Below are 18,931 nucleotides of genomic sequence, written 5' to 3' on the forward strand. Positions count from 1 at the left end.
TTGCACCTTGAAAAGCTCACAAACCCTTAAGATATCATCCGTCAATATGTCATGATATGTTGTCTTTCTTATCTCCTCATTTGCATCGCATTGCCGGACCAATAATGCTCTCTCCTTGAATTTGGCGGTATTCTCATCTGCCATCTTGGTAGTCGGGCGAAGGCTCAGGAACTCCCTCGCCAGCTGTTGCACCTCGATAGTCAGCATAAACTCCTTCTGGAATCTCTGAAAAAAATCTTCCCAGGTCGTCAATGTCACTACTGATGACCCTACTGCTCGGTAACCTCCTCCTACTAGTCTCGTGCTCTGTCCCTCAAAAGGCAGGATGAAAATCCCACATTTCCCCCTCAGTGCAAAAATTCGTCCCTTGAGCATTCTCCACTTCAGCGATCTAGCGATGGCTAGAGATGGGGTCCTTAACCCCAAAGAACTCAGCTGCACCACAAGCCTTGAACCCCCGAAATGAGGGAGTTCGAGCTCGAATCTAAACCGCAACAGTCTCGTCTCGAAAAGACCTGAGCCTCTAATCCATCAACTCCATAATCCCTTCCTTGATCGTGCAAAAAAAAACTAGAGTAGCATCCACGATACCACGAGTAACCTCCGCCGAAATGAACTCACACAGCCTCTCATCAGTTAACTCCACACCTGAACTAGAACCCAAACCGAAACCTAATCCTCCTCGAGTAGTCATCTCCATCCTCACACTGAAACACAACATAAAAACAATCAACAAGGTCTCGAGGGGACTCCTTTACATAGGCATCCTTAGTGATTCCAGATCTTCACTAGTCTCAAGTACAGGTCATGTGCTTCTAGTAGTAACGGCCCAATACTACCTTCCACACCTACACGTACCTTTCTCTAGGTCAGTACTGATTCTTCTAAGTCACTAAACTAAAACCATAAACCAATCCTATGCTATACATCAAACATATCCTATAATCTCCTAGGAATTCCCAACTCCTACCACTCGCAATACCAAGAACCTCAATCAACACTGTTGGTTACCTTTTGCATGCAAGTAATACACAAAATAGGATCACACAGATTGTTAAATAATGATTCTACCCTAAGTCTACAACCAAACAAGGAATAGGAAATGAGGCCAAATCGATCATTTTAGGGATATATAATCCTAATCATATATAACTTTTAAAGCATACACTTAGCAAATAAATGATCCAAAATCAATTCCAAGTGTTACATAGCGTCAAGTCCTACTAGGTTATAAGGCATCACACAAATCTGTCAATTCTATCATATGATCCCTGATTGTATCCTTAGCCCTAATCTAGCATGCAATTCTCATATCAAGCATAGTACTCATAATACATAGGTAAGGGTAATTTGGAAACCACTTACTTGAGCTGGGCTAATCGCACGCCTCGTGCCCCCTCTTCTTAATAAAATCATTTTTAAAAGTTTAATTTCATTTTTATTAAGAAAGTTATCACGTCCTTAGTTTGAGTTTAGACACACCGAAAACTATGCATGAATCCTTCAAACCAAGGCTCTGATACCAACTTGTAACGTTCCAAAAACCATAGTAAAAGTTTTCTTTTAAAAACTTATCAAATCATTCATTAAATCATTTTGAATCAACATCAAGTCATATATCAAATGCGGAATTTGTGTGGGGACGATTTTAGACTATCACGCCAGGCCCATCCCTTTGGAAGTGGATGTACATGAAACCATAAGCATAAACTATAAGCATAAAGCTTAATGAGTTCCCCCGAAGCACAGCATACCACACATGAAAGAGGATAAATGTTATGGGCCAAATCATAGTTACACAATCTATAACATCTCGATATTTAACTATTTATCTTTTAGCCCTTATTTGTTTGCATTTTAACCATTATATTTAGATTTATTACATTTTGGTCCTGAAAATGTTAGATTTGTGGCTGGGAGGGGCTAATATTCCCATTTTTGGAATTATGGGGTGGAGCCACGTACGTTGGGCATACGTTTGCATATGTTGGGCGTACAAGGTGAAGTCTCAGAACCTAATATTTAGGTTTTGGACCCTATTTATTCTTCATTCACTCTCAAACCCGGTTCCTTTCATCAGCCTCCATCCTCTTAACACGTCCTTTTAGCCATAATCCACCTTAAGATGATTTTGGAGCATGTGTGTGTAGGTGTCTTGTTTCTTGAAGAAGATGAAAGGAGGTAGTGATCATTTTGAAGGAGTGAAGCACCTTAGATCCTAAACCACTTCAGCATTTGGCATCACTTGGATGTATAATTTTTTCCTCTTAATCACTCCATCCTGTAGATCTAGACATTTCCTCCTTTAGGACACTTTTTGTCCCAAAAATGGTGATTCTTGAGCATACCATGTTCTTGACCCAATAAGTCATCCTCTCAGACTTTAGGAGGGGTATTTTGTCATAAAAATGTAGACTTGAGGGTTAGCACTACTAGAAAATAGCCCTTTAACGACGCTCAAACAAAGACACGCGCTGGTAGAGGACACACATTTATGCGTGCCCCGATAATTAATGTCAGTTTTGCAAATTTTGAAGGATAGAGGACACACATTTATGTGTGCCCTAAAATTAGTTTCCAAAAAAAAACTAAAAACACGGAGGGCACCTATGATAAAAAAGTGTGTCGGGTAAAACTGTCGCTTTATAATTTTCTTTCACGGACGCGCGTTCTTCCATTTTTTAATTGAAAAGTGAGGGGAATGAAATCCAAAAAAAATTGAAAACCCCGCCTGATACTCTCCTCCTTCTTCTTCGTATTTTGTAAAATCATCTTCCAAAGAAACCCTAAAAGGATTGTGTGGCTGTCGATCTTTCTCCCTTTTAGGAGCTCTTTAATCATAAAAAGGTCAACGACGGCAACTATCCTCTTTTCTCCACCATTTTCTGCCCCTGAGTCATCTTTATTTCCCTAATAGCGTTCCCTAATTATAAGTATTACTATGGTTTTCAGCCATTCGATGCTTCCTCAGATGGCATCTGACCACAAAAACTCCATATTTATCGTTTTTTGCCGGGTCTTCGTCCCTCCCCCATTCTCCTACACTCCTCCATCTTCTCCCAACGTTCGCCTTCATGATTCTCTTACCCCACATTCAAGCGTTTCTCTCCAACAAATACCAGGTAAAACTTAATTTCATGATCTTGTGAACAAGAAAGTCAAGTTGTCGTCTTCTTCTTCTTCTTCTATACCATAGATATCGTTCACGGTCTCTCTCCTAAAACTGATCGACCGCCTCAAATACCTTTGTCTAAGCCACCCATTCATCCAAATCGCTAGCAAGTGGGTCTTCTCTTGCTTTCTCAAATTATCAATTAATCGATTTTTCGCCATCACCTTCGTATATGTGCCGACTTCCCTTTCTTCCCAATAATCTCTCCAATCAAATCGGGTACCTATCTCTCTACTTTCTGAATTCTCCTGGATTGGAAATTTCTTGATACTTTGATAGCTTTTAATAAACAAAAATCAATTTTTCTATCAATAATCCCTTGGAGTTTTCATTGGTGTTCCTCTTACTGCCTTCGATAACCTCTCTAATTTGTGAGGTTTGTGCTTACTTTCTCGCCCTCCCTCTCTCTAAGAAGGAAACGCAGCCTCGTCGCCTTCAATCACCAAATGAGTGGTTTCATCAACAGGCGCATGCCAAATAGAACCAAGACGCCTCTCTTCTTCCATCTCCATCCTCTGCCTTCAACCCAAAGGCACATGCAGCTGCTGCCTTCCTTGAAAATGCTCCAGCTTTAAACCCAAGGGCAATCATGTCTGTTGCATGAGATCTGGTAAAATTCACCCTCTTCATGTTGGGTTTTGAGCATTCTAACACTCCTATGGTGTACATGCAACCCTATAAACCTTGGATCTATGTTTTCTCTATTATACATGCAAATAAAAACTTTCCAAGGCTTAAATCCTAACTAGCATATTAAGAAGCAACTATACTACAAAGACTAGTTAGATAACACACCTTTTGGTGTAGCTTGATGTCTTCAAGCTTTAAGAGGTTAGCCAAATGGACCATGCCGGTTCGGTTCAAGTACATACCAAATATAATGGTGTAGCTTCAAAAGACTATCCATATAAATTGTTTCGATGAAGTGCAACCCAAATGGTCCATGCCGGGTCGGTTCAAGTACATACCAAATATAGTGATGGACTTAGACATTAATCCAATAGTCTCCCACTTGGATAAGTCTAAAACTATTATTGATTATGACTTCAAAACCTAACTGGTAATCGTAGCTCTTAAAGCCGCCGTCGAACTCTGATCTTTGTCAACGAACTTGTCCATTAGATAAGGGATCATATATTCCTCCATTCTAGATATCATATGGACTGAGACATGGATTATAATCATCCTCTCTGTCCATTTGTTGTTTCCCGATTTCTGATTCATGACAACTGGTTGATTGAACAAATCAAATCAGTCATGGCTTGACCAAGCGCTCACATGTGTCATCATTAAATCATCGACGGGCCCACATATATCGCTTTTATCCCGAAGGTAAAAGGAATGGATAAACTTCGACTCATATAGCTTGTTTTACTACTTGTTGAATCATACACAAAGGCATGTTTTATAACACCGAGTTACCGAATGCGTTTTCATGCAATCAATGTACAACCAACTCATAGTAACAACTCATATCTCTAGGTTTGAAGAATATAAGATATTATCGTCTCATGATCACTCGTGATAAAATCCATGAAGTGATTCCAATGAGCGCGGGTTGAATCCAATAATCAAAACTTATGAGCACTCATGAGTGTTGTAGCCCTTTGTCGAACATCTTAGACCTCTACAAGCCAACACATGACAGTCTTAATTCATATCCACTTCCAACATATGACCGACTGTGGATGGTTTGAATAACTTAGTCATTCCGGAAGAATAACCTAGTTTATTCTGGAAGTCAAAACATGCAAAGTGAAACACAAGAATAAATGAATCAAATATGGTATCAAACCCTATGAATATAAATAAACACTTTTATTTATCACCATACTGATTACTCATTATTCATTGTTTCGGTTTTATCAACTTTATACTTGAATTAAAAACACTACTTGTCCCATGCTCCAAGCATGTACACTATGTTTTTCTTAAACAATAGCTTTGCCATACACCAGGTATGCACTCTATGCTTGTCTATGATCCTTACTTTGTGAACTCGATCGATTGAACATAACTCCAATGATTCTCATTTCACAGTCCCAATTCCTTACTTCAAATGCAAGAATTCCGAATTCATGCCATTTACTAAAATCAGTTAGATTCTAAACTTATATGCATTGATCCCCTTGTAATGATTATGCACTAATTCAAAAAGACTTGGCAACAATCATTACAGAGTATTCCAAAGGAGATCAACTCCTTGGAAACATCCTTCTTGCATTAAGTTTCCTAATCATACAGATTGAATACTTTCTAACTTTGAAGCATTTCCATATCCCATTTTGACTATCACTTCTGAACAAGAGTTCCCTCTTTTCAGACTATGTCAATATGGTCCTTCCAATATTAACAATATACTTCCAACTGTCCTTGAGATAACCAATCTTTGGTAAACCTTAGATTGCCCTCAACAATTTCTTAATCATTTTAGTCATATCCAATTCTAGACCTTTTGCCTTCTTAATGCCCCAGGCATTTGGAAAACTTTAGAAAGGATGAATATAGCACATGTAATCGATCCTATATCCGAAGAATATGGGACAGGATTCATGATGTCTCACATAAAGACTAAACCAGTCTTTTGCTATAATATTTCCATTTCTATTTGCCAAGTTCTCATAATTCAGATTATGAAAAGGGATGCCGTAATCATAATTGAATTTTAGAACGCAAATAATGAACCCATATATATAATTTCCTTATGTTGAGCCATTCCAACATGAAATTCATATATATTCTTGACTAAATACGATTAAGACCTCAATCTAAGCTTTTAGATTTGAGATGAAGTATAATTTCCTCTCCCTTAATTATAGTAAAACAACTTTTTCCCAATTGAGACCTTTTGTTTTCTATAATTAACATTGCTAGTTTGCAACCTTTATCATAATTATCATGCTCCCACTAACATGATGCTTATTATCATAACACTTATGCTCCAACTAGCTTTGACATGTACCCAGAAATCAACTGGACTTCTAGAAATCAATACTTTATTGACTTTCTTACCAAAGTTCAGATTTCTGATACTAGATTGCCTTGATAAGACTTTATCAAAATCATACACCTCTCTTAGATAGCTCACAAGTGTGTCTAAACAATTTCAGAACTATGAAAAGGGATGCCGTAATCATAGTCTAAATTGTTTAGACCTTTTACCATTTCTCATAAGTCAATGTTAGTGTGCTGGTTAACCACGCACGCTCCACTAACGACTTTGAGAACTGCAAATATCACAATTGCTATCTACTTAAAATCTACTTAGTGAAAGAGTTTCCTTACCATCATTTTCATGAATCGAAGAGAGACCTTATGACCCTTAGATTTTATGGTGTAAGTGTTCTTATCCACGTGAATTTGTCAAAACCATAATCGCAATACTAGGTTAGTGACAAATACTAACTCATATGGATTGAACTTGTGCAATCTTATCTTCTTGCCACCTGGCAGCTCAAGAGCTTGCCATTGCTTCCTAGTAGCTATTCAAACAATTGAGAACAGGTAGAACTCAAATGTATAGCCAACTTAACTGGAATGGGTACATAAATGTCAACACGATAGGTTATCAACCTCAAGTCGTGTGCTAGTAAAGAACTTCAGGTTTTATTCCTGATTAGTTCTTGAGACTTTCAAGACCTTTAAGAGTCCCACTGTCCTCTTGACATATAAGACTTTCTTGTCAGATATTCAAGTGTGAATCCTAATCAAGACAAACACTTCCCAAAATTGGGCTAAGTTGGTCTTTATTTTATTCAAAACATCACAACTTACCAATTTCAAATGTCCAAGAGTAGAAAACTTTTACTCTTACATTTGACAAGTGTTTTAAACCTTCTATAAGATATATCACTCAAATTACAATCTTGGAGTATGACTCTAAGACTTGGATTGGAACGAAGTATGACTCATCTTCTTGATTTAACCATTTCAACAGTTCAAGATTCTTCTTCTTAGTCATAAGAATGCACTAGGATTCCTTAGAGAATTAATTGTGCTATGGTTTCTTAATCGTTAAGATGATCACAAAACTGATACTAAAGTACTCTACCATCTTTTCGGATTTGAGAAACTTTTACCTTTCTGCCTAAGTTGATTCTTCTTATTCGCTCTGCCTTACATTAGAACCTTTTCCAATGTCTTAGAATTACACTTAAGCTTGTAAGTATAACCATATTTACTGAACTTAAGTAAATCATGACGAATAGTCTTATCGATCTTTTGTGGTGGACATAATCAGTGCACAAGAATGTGTACTCGATCCCTTAGTCCATTACTTGACTCACACATCCATGTGAACAAGTAATCCGTCTTAGTTTTCCAATACTTGAAAGTTCTCATTCATCATGCTATACAACTTGCATGATTCCAAGTTTCGGTCCAATTGAAACTTGGGTGATGAGAATCTTTCCTTATTTGGTAAATTTAGACATTACCACAAATGAAAAAATCAATTTCATATTTCCACTCCTGCTATTAACGGAATCATATAAGCAACAATTTTTTCCTCAAATGCCATTGTAAGGATATTTTAAAATAAATAAAATCATCATTTTTCCTTTTATTTTTAAAAAACTTTGCGGAAAAACTATCCTTACAGTGCAAAAGCACATGAAAACTTGTTGTTATCTATTCCTAAGCAATATATCATAACTCTTAAGAAGTAGCTCAAGAATCCGATCTTCAAACTATGCGATACAAATCCATCTTACGCGACCAGATTCCGCATATTCTTTCTTTAAGTTTCTTCACTTTTCTTTGATTCTTAAAACATCAACATGTGACCTAGTCACATCATGTATCAAGAATCTCAAAATAGAAACTTAGCAGAGTTAGATAGTGGACTTTACCTGAACTAGAGTCAAACTTATTGACTTTAACATCCTTAGGTAAATTTGGCAGCTTCGTAACCAATGCCCCTTCCTTTGGCAATATAAACATATGGACCCTTTGGTAATAGTACATGGGACTATCTCAGACTTAGCCATTCTCTTTACCATTTGGTCAACTAAGTTAACTATGACCAATCCCTTTCCATTGGGAAGAGAATGCATTTCTGGATTTTCTGTGTCACTATTTTCCCTGTCCATAAAGTTTTGGGAGTTGATCTCCTAATCACATTTGCTTTACTAGTACACTAAATCATTTCTGATTTAGTAGCACCAAGCAAATAGATAAGATCAATAAGGGTGTTGTCATAGTCTATTTCATAGGAGCCCCAAAGGAGCTCACTATGTGACTTAGAAAGTGATTGAACCACCAACTTTCTCAAGACTTTGACACCCAACTCTCCCGGCTTGTCAATATGTGACTACATCTCCAAAATGTGATCACACCTAGACCTTGCCTTGCCAATAGGGCTTGAGTGACCTTGAACTTGTGGGTTAGGGAGAATAATTGGAGGAGGTGAAAGAAGTATGATTCCCATGGGACATAATCTTTATTTAGGAAAGCTTGTTTCAAGAGATTTGGGAAGATCATAAATGTCTAAACCAGACATCTTTTGGGAGATATTCAAGACAGTTGATCTAAAGTCCTTAATATGACACCCAATATGAAATATCAAGGCTAGGACCCAACAAACTATTTTATAACCAGACTTCTTTAGGTTTTAATTGGATTTGAAACTCCTAGATCTTGGAGATTCATTGAACTGTTCAATGCCATGTTTCAATCTCGAGTGTACCCTTCAGCTTTTGTGACTGGGATGTCGAGGATCACAAAACAAGGTGTGAAGTAACCATGCAAATTACTTGGTACCCTTAAGTGTTTACCCCTCAATCGATGTGCCGGTTAACCACACATGCTCCATCGATACTATGATAAACGTTAAGTTACCCTTTGCCTACCTTGTTAAATACGAGTTAGTGTGTCGGTTAACCACACACGCTCCACTAACCGACTTAAACAAAGTGCAAAGTATAATTTCATGGATTAGCACCTTATTCACATTTTTGTAAGTAACTAAGATTAGGTATTATTAAGAGTTTAGTTACTTAGTATTTATCATTAATACTTTTAATGAAGGGAGAATTATAGTCCTGTCAAACCCGTTCGGCTAACGACCCTCCACTAGTCAAGGAAGCGGTGGGTGAGAGTGGACACCCATTAAACTGCTATTTTATAGGCAGTAACCTTATACCCCCTTATAGACCAGCTTTGTGAATGAGGCCTACTAACGGTAAGACTGACTTACTCTTATACATATATGTTGTTAACTTATAATATTATAAAGTATAAGGGTTGAATTTTAACTTTTAAAATTCTAAGGGCTAACTTGGAATTAAAGTATTCATAAGAGAAAACTTTTCAAATTCCAAAACTTGAGGACAAGTTTTAAAACTATTCAAAACAAATTAATTCCATAACTTATGTGTTTAAAGTAGTTTTAATCCAAAAACTCTTCAAGTTCCATAACTTGAGGACAGGTTATGGAAGACTTTAAACTAATAAAAGAATTAATTTTTCTTTATTTTATAACTTATGGAATTAATTAAGGTTACACATTTTATTACTTAATGAAGTGACTCTTGAACTTCCATAACTTGAGGACAAGTTATGGAGTCATAAAACCATTCAATGAGACAAGACTCTTCATTTTATGTAACCATTCCCAACTTTTATGAGTTTTATGAAACTTAAACGTGACATTTCATGTAACTTGAGGACAACTTACAGAAACACATTTTAGAATCAACTCTTAGATTAATTTGGATTGAAAACAACTATTTCACTCAACTTTTCTATTAATCTAAGCAACTCATAAGAACAAGATAATTCAAATCAAACTTTTTCATGTAATTAGCCTAATCACTAAACTAATTCAAAACATGAATCTATTGACAACTATCTTTAAAACTGGATTAGCATGAACATTACCACATCAAAGACAAGTTTATATGTTCAAAAACAACTTAGGGTAATGTTCCTAGTCCATTTCTAGCCAAAAACCTCGAAAATATGCTGTCTGGGGCTCCTACTCGTCGAGTGCATGAATCTACTCGGCGAGTAGGATGATTCTACTCATGGAATCGGCGAGTTCATCAGTGGACTCGGCGAGTCCAGTGCCCAGAAAGCAAGAAAGTCGAGTTTTTCAGCATTTTTCAGCAATTTGCATCAAGTATAATTGAAAACAAGCCTAGGCTCTGATACCACTGTTGGGTTTTGAGCATTCTAACACTCCTATGGTGTACATGCAACCCTATAAACCTTGGATCTATTTTTTCTCTATTATACATGCAAATAAGAACTTTCCAAGGCTTAAATCCTAACTAGCATATTAAGAAGCAACTATACTACAAAGACTAGTTAGATGACATACCTTTTGGTGTAGCTTGATGTCTTCAAGCTTTAAGAGCTTAGCCCCAATAGTGTGGAAGCCTCAAGTGGAATCACAAGTCACCAAAACACCTATGAATACTTTAGAGAATATGGATACTTGGCTCTCTCTAGTGAAATCGGCTAGCCCTTCTTAGTGTACCCACACTAGTGCCAATTTCACCAACCAATGACATCTTTTTATATTATGGAGACTAGGGTTAAACCCATGACCTTTCATTTCATATGATCCATGGGTTAAACACTCCATGGACTATCCATGAAAGCTTAGCCCAACCTAAATGAACTTGGCCCATTCCATACATATAAGAGTCCATATTTAATTAGTTCCTTTTGATCACTTAATTAATTCTAAATTAATTCTTGATCAATACTAATTAAATAATATGATTCCATATTAATATATTAGAGCTTATAATATAATAATATTAATCATAAATATACTATTCTCAAAAGACTATCCATATAAATTGTGTCGATGAAGTGCAACCCAAATGGAGCATGCCGGGTCAGGTCAAGTACATACCAAATATAGTTATGGACTTAGACATTAATCCAACACTTCATCCTCATCATTGAAGTTGAATTGATGAAGTATTTTCATTAATGTATGAATCAGATGAAACTTAAATCAATTCATGCTACCCCTTTTTAACTAATTGCTTCAAACACATTTATTTTTTCAGAGATTGTGAGGGTTTCAAGTATACTGCCAAATCAAGGGTTTAATGAGCTTGATAGACTGTGCTGTGAAGTCCAAGTCCCATGGCATCTTCAAATCTTATGTCAAATGTTCATGGGAGTAGGATTAGTGGCTGGAATGGTCTTCCACTAGAGGTAATTGTGTATTTCAATTTACTATTTTTCTTATTATGTCTTATTAATCAATAATACTTTGTTTTAAGAGATAAATACAAGTTCGTTGTATATGTGTATGATCATGTAAGCCTTAAAAAACACTATCTTCTGTTTCTTTGTTTTAAGAGATAAATACTTTGTTTCATTTATGTTATGTTCTTGGTTAGTGCCTCTTCTCGAAGCTTATTATTGCTTATCCTAAACAAACATCTTCTACAGCAATGAAAAGTAGTTAAAACTGGAACCTAAATGGAAGATACATTGGCATGTTTATCTTTCCTTTTATATAATTCTCGGTATTTCTTGGATTTTTGACATTCAATTTATGTCATAGTTGTATATTTGTACTGAATTGAAAGTTGTTTTTATTTACAGATTGCTCAGAACCGCCCTAAGATGTTCAAACAAGCATTGAACTCTAAAACTTCTTTGAAGGTAATTGGGCCGCTTTTATTTAATTCATGGTTTAGTAGGTTTCTATCATTTTATCTCACTGCCTGTAACCGCATCTGTTGCTGATGTGGCTCCTTCTTTGTGCTTAGCTGTCGTTATCAGAAGCTGGCACCTCATTCTTAACTACTGTGTTACCTTGTTATTCATGGTTGTTGTCTCTGCATGTTTTCCATTGATGTTGAGTTGTTGATAGCAAAATCTCACAATGTCATTCTGACCTAGAACTTATTGTATCTAAATTTGAGTTAATTTCTATTATCAAAAGCCATCATTCAGGAATCCATACCTCAAGTCTCTTCTTCCAAATGTTTGTGACCTTTTGGCTGTTGCTACTTTTGTTATTCATGGTTGCTGACTCCCTATGTTGTCCATTTGATCTTAACAGCTTAATCTCATATTATCTCATCCAAGAAATATGGTTCAGGGATAAAATTTGGAATTTAGACACATACGACCTAACCCTTTTTAAGATATTATAGCTAATTGCCAGTTTTTGAATCATATATGACCTTTCATTTGTGACTTTAAATGTAAATACAGGTATCCTATATAATTATATACAACTTTTTCTAATTTATTGATCTCATATTTAATTTATCCTTTGTATATTTCTTGTATGATTTTCGGATATATTCTGGCATGCTTGGATCAAAGGATGAAGATGTGATACTCTTAGAAGAACCTGAAGAAAATGTGCATGTTAACATCAGACATACAATGGATTTTAAGTTTGTGACTGTGTATGTGTTTTCAACCACATACTTAAAGGTATTATTATACTCTTTATGGGTTTCAATTCATTTATTTTTCTTTCAAGAATCATTCAAACTTCAAATTCTTTAGGTTTTTCTGATCAATACAGTTGATCCTCTCTCTGGTTTAACATTCGTGTGGGAATATGAAGCTTGTGCACATTGCATTATCGAGCATCATCAAGACTATCTTTATCTTTTTACTAATTCTAACAAAGAAAGGCAATCAGTAAATTACCATTATATCCTTTGTAGCCCTCTTCACTCTTCAAGTCCAAGAAAGTGGGAGGTTAGACTTTCTTTTGAGATATGTTGTTTTTTCTTATTGAAAAAACAGACTTTCTTTTTACCTTTTTTTAAATGTTACGGAATGTATTTATTGATGGCATATAATCCAAAACCTACACCCCTTTACACCCGGATCCCGATCCGACTCGTCGAGTTCCTCCCTATACTCGCCGAGTCAACCCTTTTTAACTTAGGGTTTTTCCTTTCCTTTCTTGACCTTTCTAATTTCGGGTGTTACATTGATCCTTCATTAGAAAATAAAAGGTAACTATAAAGGGTATTTTTGGCTGAATGGGGACGAAACTAAGGGCATTTCTGGAAATCACAAATTACTGCAGCATAAGATCACTATAAAGGGTTAATTGCAAGAAAAAAAATGAAAGTACAAATAGATAAATGTAGATTGCTATTTCTTGTAACTAGTTCTAAAAAAATGGTTATCTTAATTTACTTTTTTTTTTCTTTTTGATGAATTTTATTTCAGAAATACATAGAATGGGCTGGATCTCTTGATGGATTGTCGCCACCTGTGCCATTATACAAAGTAATGGAGGGAAATGAACCTTGTTTCTTCACAACATATTTCTCATGGGATCCTTCTAAACCATGAGTGTTGTTGTTCATTGGCTTCAAGTAGTGGAAAACAATTTTCTTTTTGTGGGTATGTGATAGTGGAAGAAGACTTCATTTCAAATTATGCAATGGATTCTATTTTTTGGAATGGAATTGTATTTTTTATATGATATTTTATTTCTATTATGAGACATTAAATGCAAATTTAATTTAAAAATTAATAAATATATAGATATATTTTTTTAGACATTAAAATTTACGATATGCAAAAATGTGTGTCATCTTCATTTATGACATGGACTTTCTTGACAAGGGTTTTAATGATATGCATTGCGTGTCATAAATGCGCGTCCTAAATGCGCATCGTCTATAGATGACACACTAAAGCGTGTCGTCTCTCTTTATAATAGGGCCTTCCTTGACGCACATTTGCGAGTCGTCTGAGCGTTTTACGACACGCGTTGCGCGTCGTAAAAGGCTGTTTTTGTAGTAGTGTAGTTCCACTCCATCTAAGCTATATGAGGTCTTAATGCATTAAGATATTGTGGGTTTCTGTTTTAAGAAATTAATGCCATGAAAAGTCATAAAGATCTTAATGGAAAAAAGGCTGAATAGCACGTATACGTTGGGCATACCAAGTGGTACGTTGTGCGTACACGGTCAGCGCCTTGTAAGTTGGTCCGACATTAAGTATGCCCTGCATATGGAAGGGTACACCCAGCGTACTCGGCTGAGTCGACTCGGTCAGGTTGGCTCGGCTGGGTTGACTTGGCTAGGTGTTCACTTTGACTTTGACTTTGGCCAAGTCTGACCAAGTGGGTTTGAGGGTATTTTAGGTATTTTAGATTGTGTTTGAGAATTGATGATTTGGATGGATAGGTGTTTTTCAGAGCAGATATTTGGAGTCGAGACCTCATCATTTATTGTTCAAAATGAGAGGTGACTCATCCTTACTGTACTTACGGTTCCAAGGCACCAAGGTCGACCCATTGGATTGGATATCCTATTATATGATAGTCTATTTTTATGTTGTAGAGATCTGTTAGATTGGTATCCTGGTATATAGGATGTTAACATACGGTAGTGACATGTAGATCTGGTTAATTGTTTGTTTCCTGGTTATATGTTTATTTGTTATGGTCAGTTGGGTTCAAGAGGTATTGCTTTGTACTAAAGGCCAAGATACCTAGGGCGGTTCGAATAGACTGTAGGCCATGTGAGGTTGTCCAGTCAAGCCAAAGGCCCGACGAGCGGTCCGGATAGGCTATAGGCCTTGCGTGGTGGTCCAGTCATGCCGAAGGCTCTGGAGTAGTCCATAAAAGTTGTAGGCCCTGCAAGGTGTTTTAGTTAGGTTGAAGGCTCATGTATGTTTTATATGTTTTATGTTGTTATAGGCCTTGATGTTGCTTGATATGTTTTATTTAGTAGTACTTTATGGGAACTCACTAAGCTTTGGCTTACAGTTTTTAGTTTGTGATTTCAGGTACTTCAGAGGACCGTGGCAAGGTGAACGCATGACCGTACAGATCCTGATTTTTGTTGTTGATCTTGGGAGACTTTGACTTTTAAATAGAATTTTCGAAACAATAGTTTTGTAAGCAATTTATTAGTGAAAGGGGTTGTTTTGAAATGTTTAAATAGGTTGTGATTTTTGAGATGTTACTAGTTGGTGTCAGATCCCTAGTTTCATAGAATTGGACATGAAAAGGTTTCAAAATGATTTTCAAAATAGTTTTCAAAAGTAACCAAGGAAGCATGTGATGTGTACGATCAGCAGGAGCCAGTAAGTATACCCCAAGTTACCACACATTTAACTGTTATTATGTTATGTAGAACAACATGCTAGTGATAGGCTAGGGATCTACATGAATTGCATGATAGAATTGCATGATATATGAAGCCTTATTTCCTATAGAGTTTTCTTATTGATTGTTGTATGAATTTTTCAGGTGTGAACTAACTACTAATTGAATACGTTAAGTCACATGTTAGATGGGTTAAATAATTTTAGGGTAAAGGATTTTGTCCTACTATGCAACTCTTATATGAGTCTAATCGTGGTAGGGTTGAATCTTTTAATCTAAGATTATTTAAGTTATGTTGCATGTAATTTTATACATGCAGTTGTTAACTAGCACCAATGGGGGTAATTTGGCAATTGATGGTAGGGTGAGGTATGGAACCTAGGATAGCCTAGGGAGTATGTAGTACTCATGATGTGCTTTTAGAAAATGTTGGGAGTATCATTATGGATTATTATGGGTATAAGAGGTCGGCCTAAGGAGGAATGTTGTAGCCACTCTCGAGAGAGTAAGGTTAGGATGTACGTATATTTTTGTTGTTGTATTAGTCTTGGGTGGTTGTAACGATCCTTGAGGAAAATACAGGTAGGTGTGGAATGTAGTAGTATGGGCCCGTAATAATGAAAACATAGGACCCTTATGTGTAGCAAGGAAGTCACAACCCAGAGGGATAATCTCTTCATGTGATTGTAGGAATGTGTATTGTGGCATTTCTGATGCTTTTGGTTCGTTTTCAGTATGGAGTTCACAAGGGGATTATAACACCCCGAGTTCAGAAGTGCAAGTTTAGGGTCCTTAGTGTAAATGAGGAAGGTCGACTCGGCGAGTCAAGTCGTGATTCTGGTTACGCGTTAAGTGTCCAACTCGGTGAGTCGAAGCTGGACTCGGCGGGTTGGTGCTGGAATGAGAAAAACCCTAATCTGGAGTTTGTGCCATATATAGAGCTTGGAGAGTGTTTGGAGCTTTGAGGAGTGAATTTGGTGGAGGAGACTTGAAGAGCAAGAGGCAAACATCAAGGATTTCGTGTAGATCTAGTCGCCACTTCAGTTTAGGACACATTTGTGAGGTATTAAGATGTTACTTTGACCTTTTCTTCAAGAGTCATTCATATGTGGAGGCTAGGGTTTTCCTAGGTTAAGGGAAATGTTAAAGAAGCTAGATCTGAAGCTGAAACTTCAGATCTGAACCTCTTGAGAGTCCTAAGTTCATAAAGTTTTAGTCCTTGGATGATTGGTGAAGCCCCTTTTGTCAAAAACCCAAGCCCTAGTGTGTTTTGAGTTTATATCCCCTTGATATCATGTAAAGTTTGCAACTTTATGTGAGGGATAGCTTGAAGAAGGTTAGATCTATAGATGTGAGCCCTATCATAGCTTAGAAAGCCACTGCATGGGTTAAGAACTGGAGATACTCGGCGAGTCACATGGGTTGACTCGACAAGTTGGATGAAGATAGGCAGGAACTCGACGAGTTGGAAGAACAACTCGACGAGTATGTTGAATGTTGCCTTAGACTCGGCAAGTCTGTTCTTGGACTCGGCGAGTCTGGTCTTGGAGTCCTAACCTTTTTGGTTGAGCTGTGAATCGGTGAGTCGAGGGACAACTTGGTCAGTTGAGCGAGAAAGGACTCAGAGTTTGCTGGACTCGGCGAGTCTTGGGGCGACTCGGTGAGTTGAGTCGAGGATTGGGAGTTTCTGAGTATAGGGACTCGACGAGTCAGCAGGTTGACTCGGCGAGTAGAGTCAGTCAGGAAGTTCGACTTTGACTAAGGACTTTGACTTTGACCAAAAGTTGACCAGTTGACTTCCAGGGGCATTTAGGTAATTTTTGGCATTTATTGAGTTCAGTGATTTGGTGTTGACCAGTGGGGGAGTTCGTGTCCGTGATTGGAGGAGCGTGATCTTATTTCTTCAGCCGACAGTTGCAGCTGAGTTATCCTCACTATATCAATAGGGTCTACGGCACCAAGGCCGGCCCTTTATCGGATGGAAATTCGGGTATTGTTTGTTATGTTATTTATTTGCTAGATCTGCACCCTGGTTAAGGATTGTGTTATGTCAGTGACCTGGTTAAGGTCGGTACCCGGTATATAGGGTAATGTAATGCTAGTGATTGGTTAGGTCGGAATCCTGGTTAGGGTGGTTGCTATGTTATTGATATGCTAGATTTCATCCTGGTTTAGGATGGTTGCTATGTTAATGATATGCTAGATTTCATCCTGGTTTAGGATGGTTGCTATGTTACTGATATGCTAGATTTCATCCTGGTTTAGGATGGTTGCTATGTTATTGATATGCTAGATTTCATCCTGGTTTAGGATGGTTGCTATGTTACTGATATGCTAGATACATCCTGGTTTAGGATGGTGGCTATGTTACTGATATGCTATAAGAGCTGTTTAGACTCCTTGTCTGGTTAAGAATCATTATGCGATTAATTGTTTATTGTGTATATGGTTGTTTGACGAGAGTTGGGTTGAGGCGGGGCCTGCTTTGTGTTGTAGGCCAACATACCCACGGCGGACCGGATATTCTGAAGGCCCAACGAGCGGTCCGGATAGGCTGAAGGCCCCAAGAGGGCAGACTAGATGTGACGAGGCTCAGGGAGTGGACCATGCCGACTGAAGGATCGGTGTGGGCGGACCAGTGAAATTGTAGACTCAGAGAGTGGACCAGGTGGATTGAAGGCCCAGTACGGGCAGACCAATCACACTGTAGACATGTTGTGCATGGTTGTTTTATTTGTGATATGTTATGAGTATGTTTGTGTGTAGTTGGTATTTTGGGGGTAACTCACTAAGCTCTCGGGCTTACAGTTTAGTGTATTATTTCAGGTACTTCAGGAGATTGTGGCAAGGCGAAGGCGTGATCGTACCACTCCTCATGTTTTTTGATTCATGTGATATGTTCCTGGGGGACACTCTGATGTTTAAACTATTTTGAAAATAAGATGTATGAATTTATGGTTTTTGAATAAAATAAATTGTTTTAAATTGGCTCAAATTTTTGGTTGTTTAAACTTGGTATCAGAGCCTTGGTTTGAGTGAATTGGAGGAACATTTGTGTGAATCCAGTCTCAAATAAAGGAGGGATTTACAAAATGGTTTTCAAAAGGTTTTCGAAATAAGTAAAGGAGGACGTAGAGGGTACGTTCAGCCAGAGCCAGTAAGTAGACCCCACAATACCACACAAGTTATTTGATTATGTGATATGTTAGAACAGAATGCTAGTGCTAGGCTAGGGATCTTTAGGAATTGCATGATAGAATTGCCTGATTTCATGATGCCTATTAGCCTAGGGTTTTTCTTTATATAAAATTTACATCCTTACTGTATTTTTTTAGTGTATGCATCACGGTGGTGCATAATCAAGATCTTATATCCTGAGAATGTTTGATTCGACCTTAGGGTAGAATTGGATATTCGAAAGTCTATCGGGTCCAGCATTATGTGTGGCTAGTATACACTAATGTTGCAGCATCGGTGGAAGTTTCATGGGTTGGGTAAGTAGTGAGAGGCCGGGAGGCCAGATATGGGATGTTTACCATTCATCTAGGACTGAGGATTTAATCGCTCGCTACATATATGTATATTGTTAGGGTGTTGTGATGATACTTGAGACAAATATGGGTAGGTGTAGAAGGTAGTATGGGCCCGTACCACTAAAAGCACAGGACCCATACGCGTGGCAATGAAGTCAC

This window comes from Lactuca serriola, chromosome 3, assembly GCF_051521515.1.
Source record: "Lactuca serriola cultivar US96UC23 chromosome 3, Lser_US96UC23_V15, whole genome shotgun sequence".
Taxonomy (NCBI): domain Eukaryota; kingdom Viridiplantae; phylum Streptophyta; class Magnoliopsida; order Asterales; family Asteraceae; genus Lactuca; species Lactuca serriola.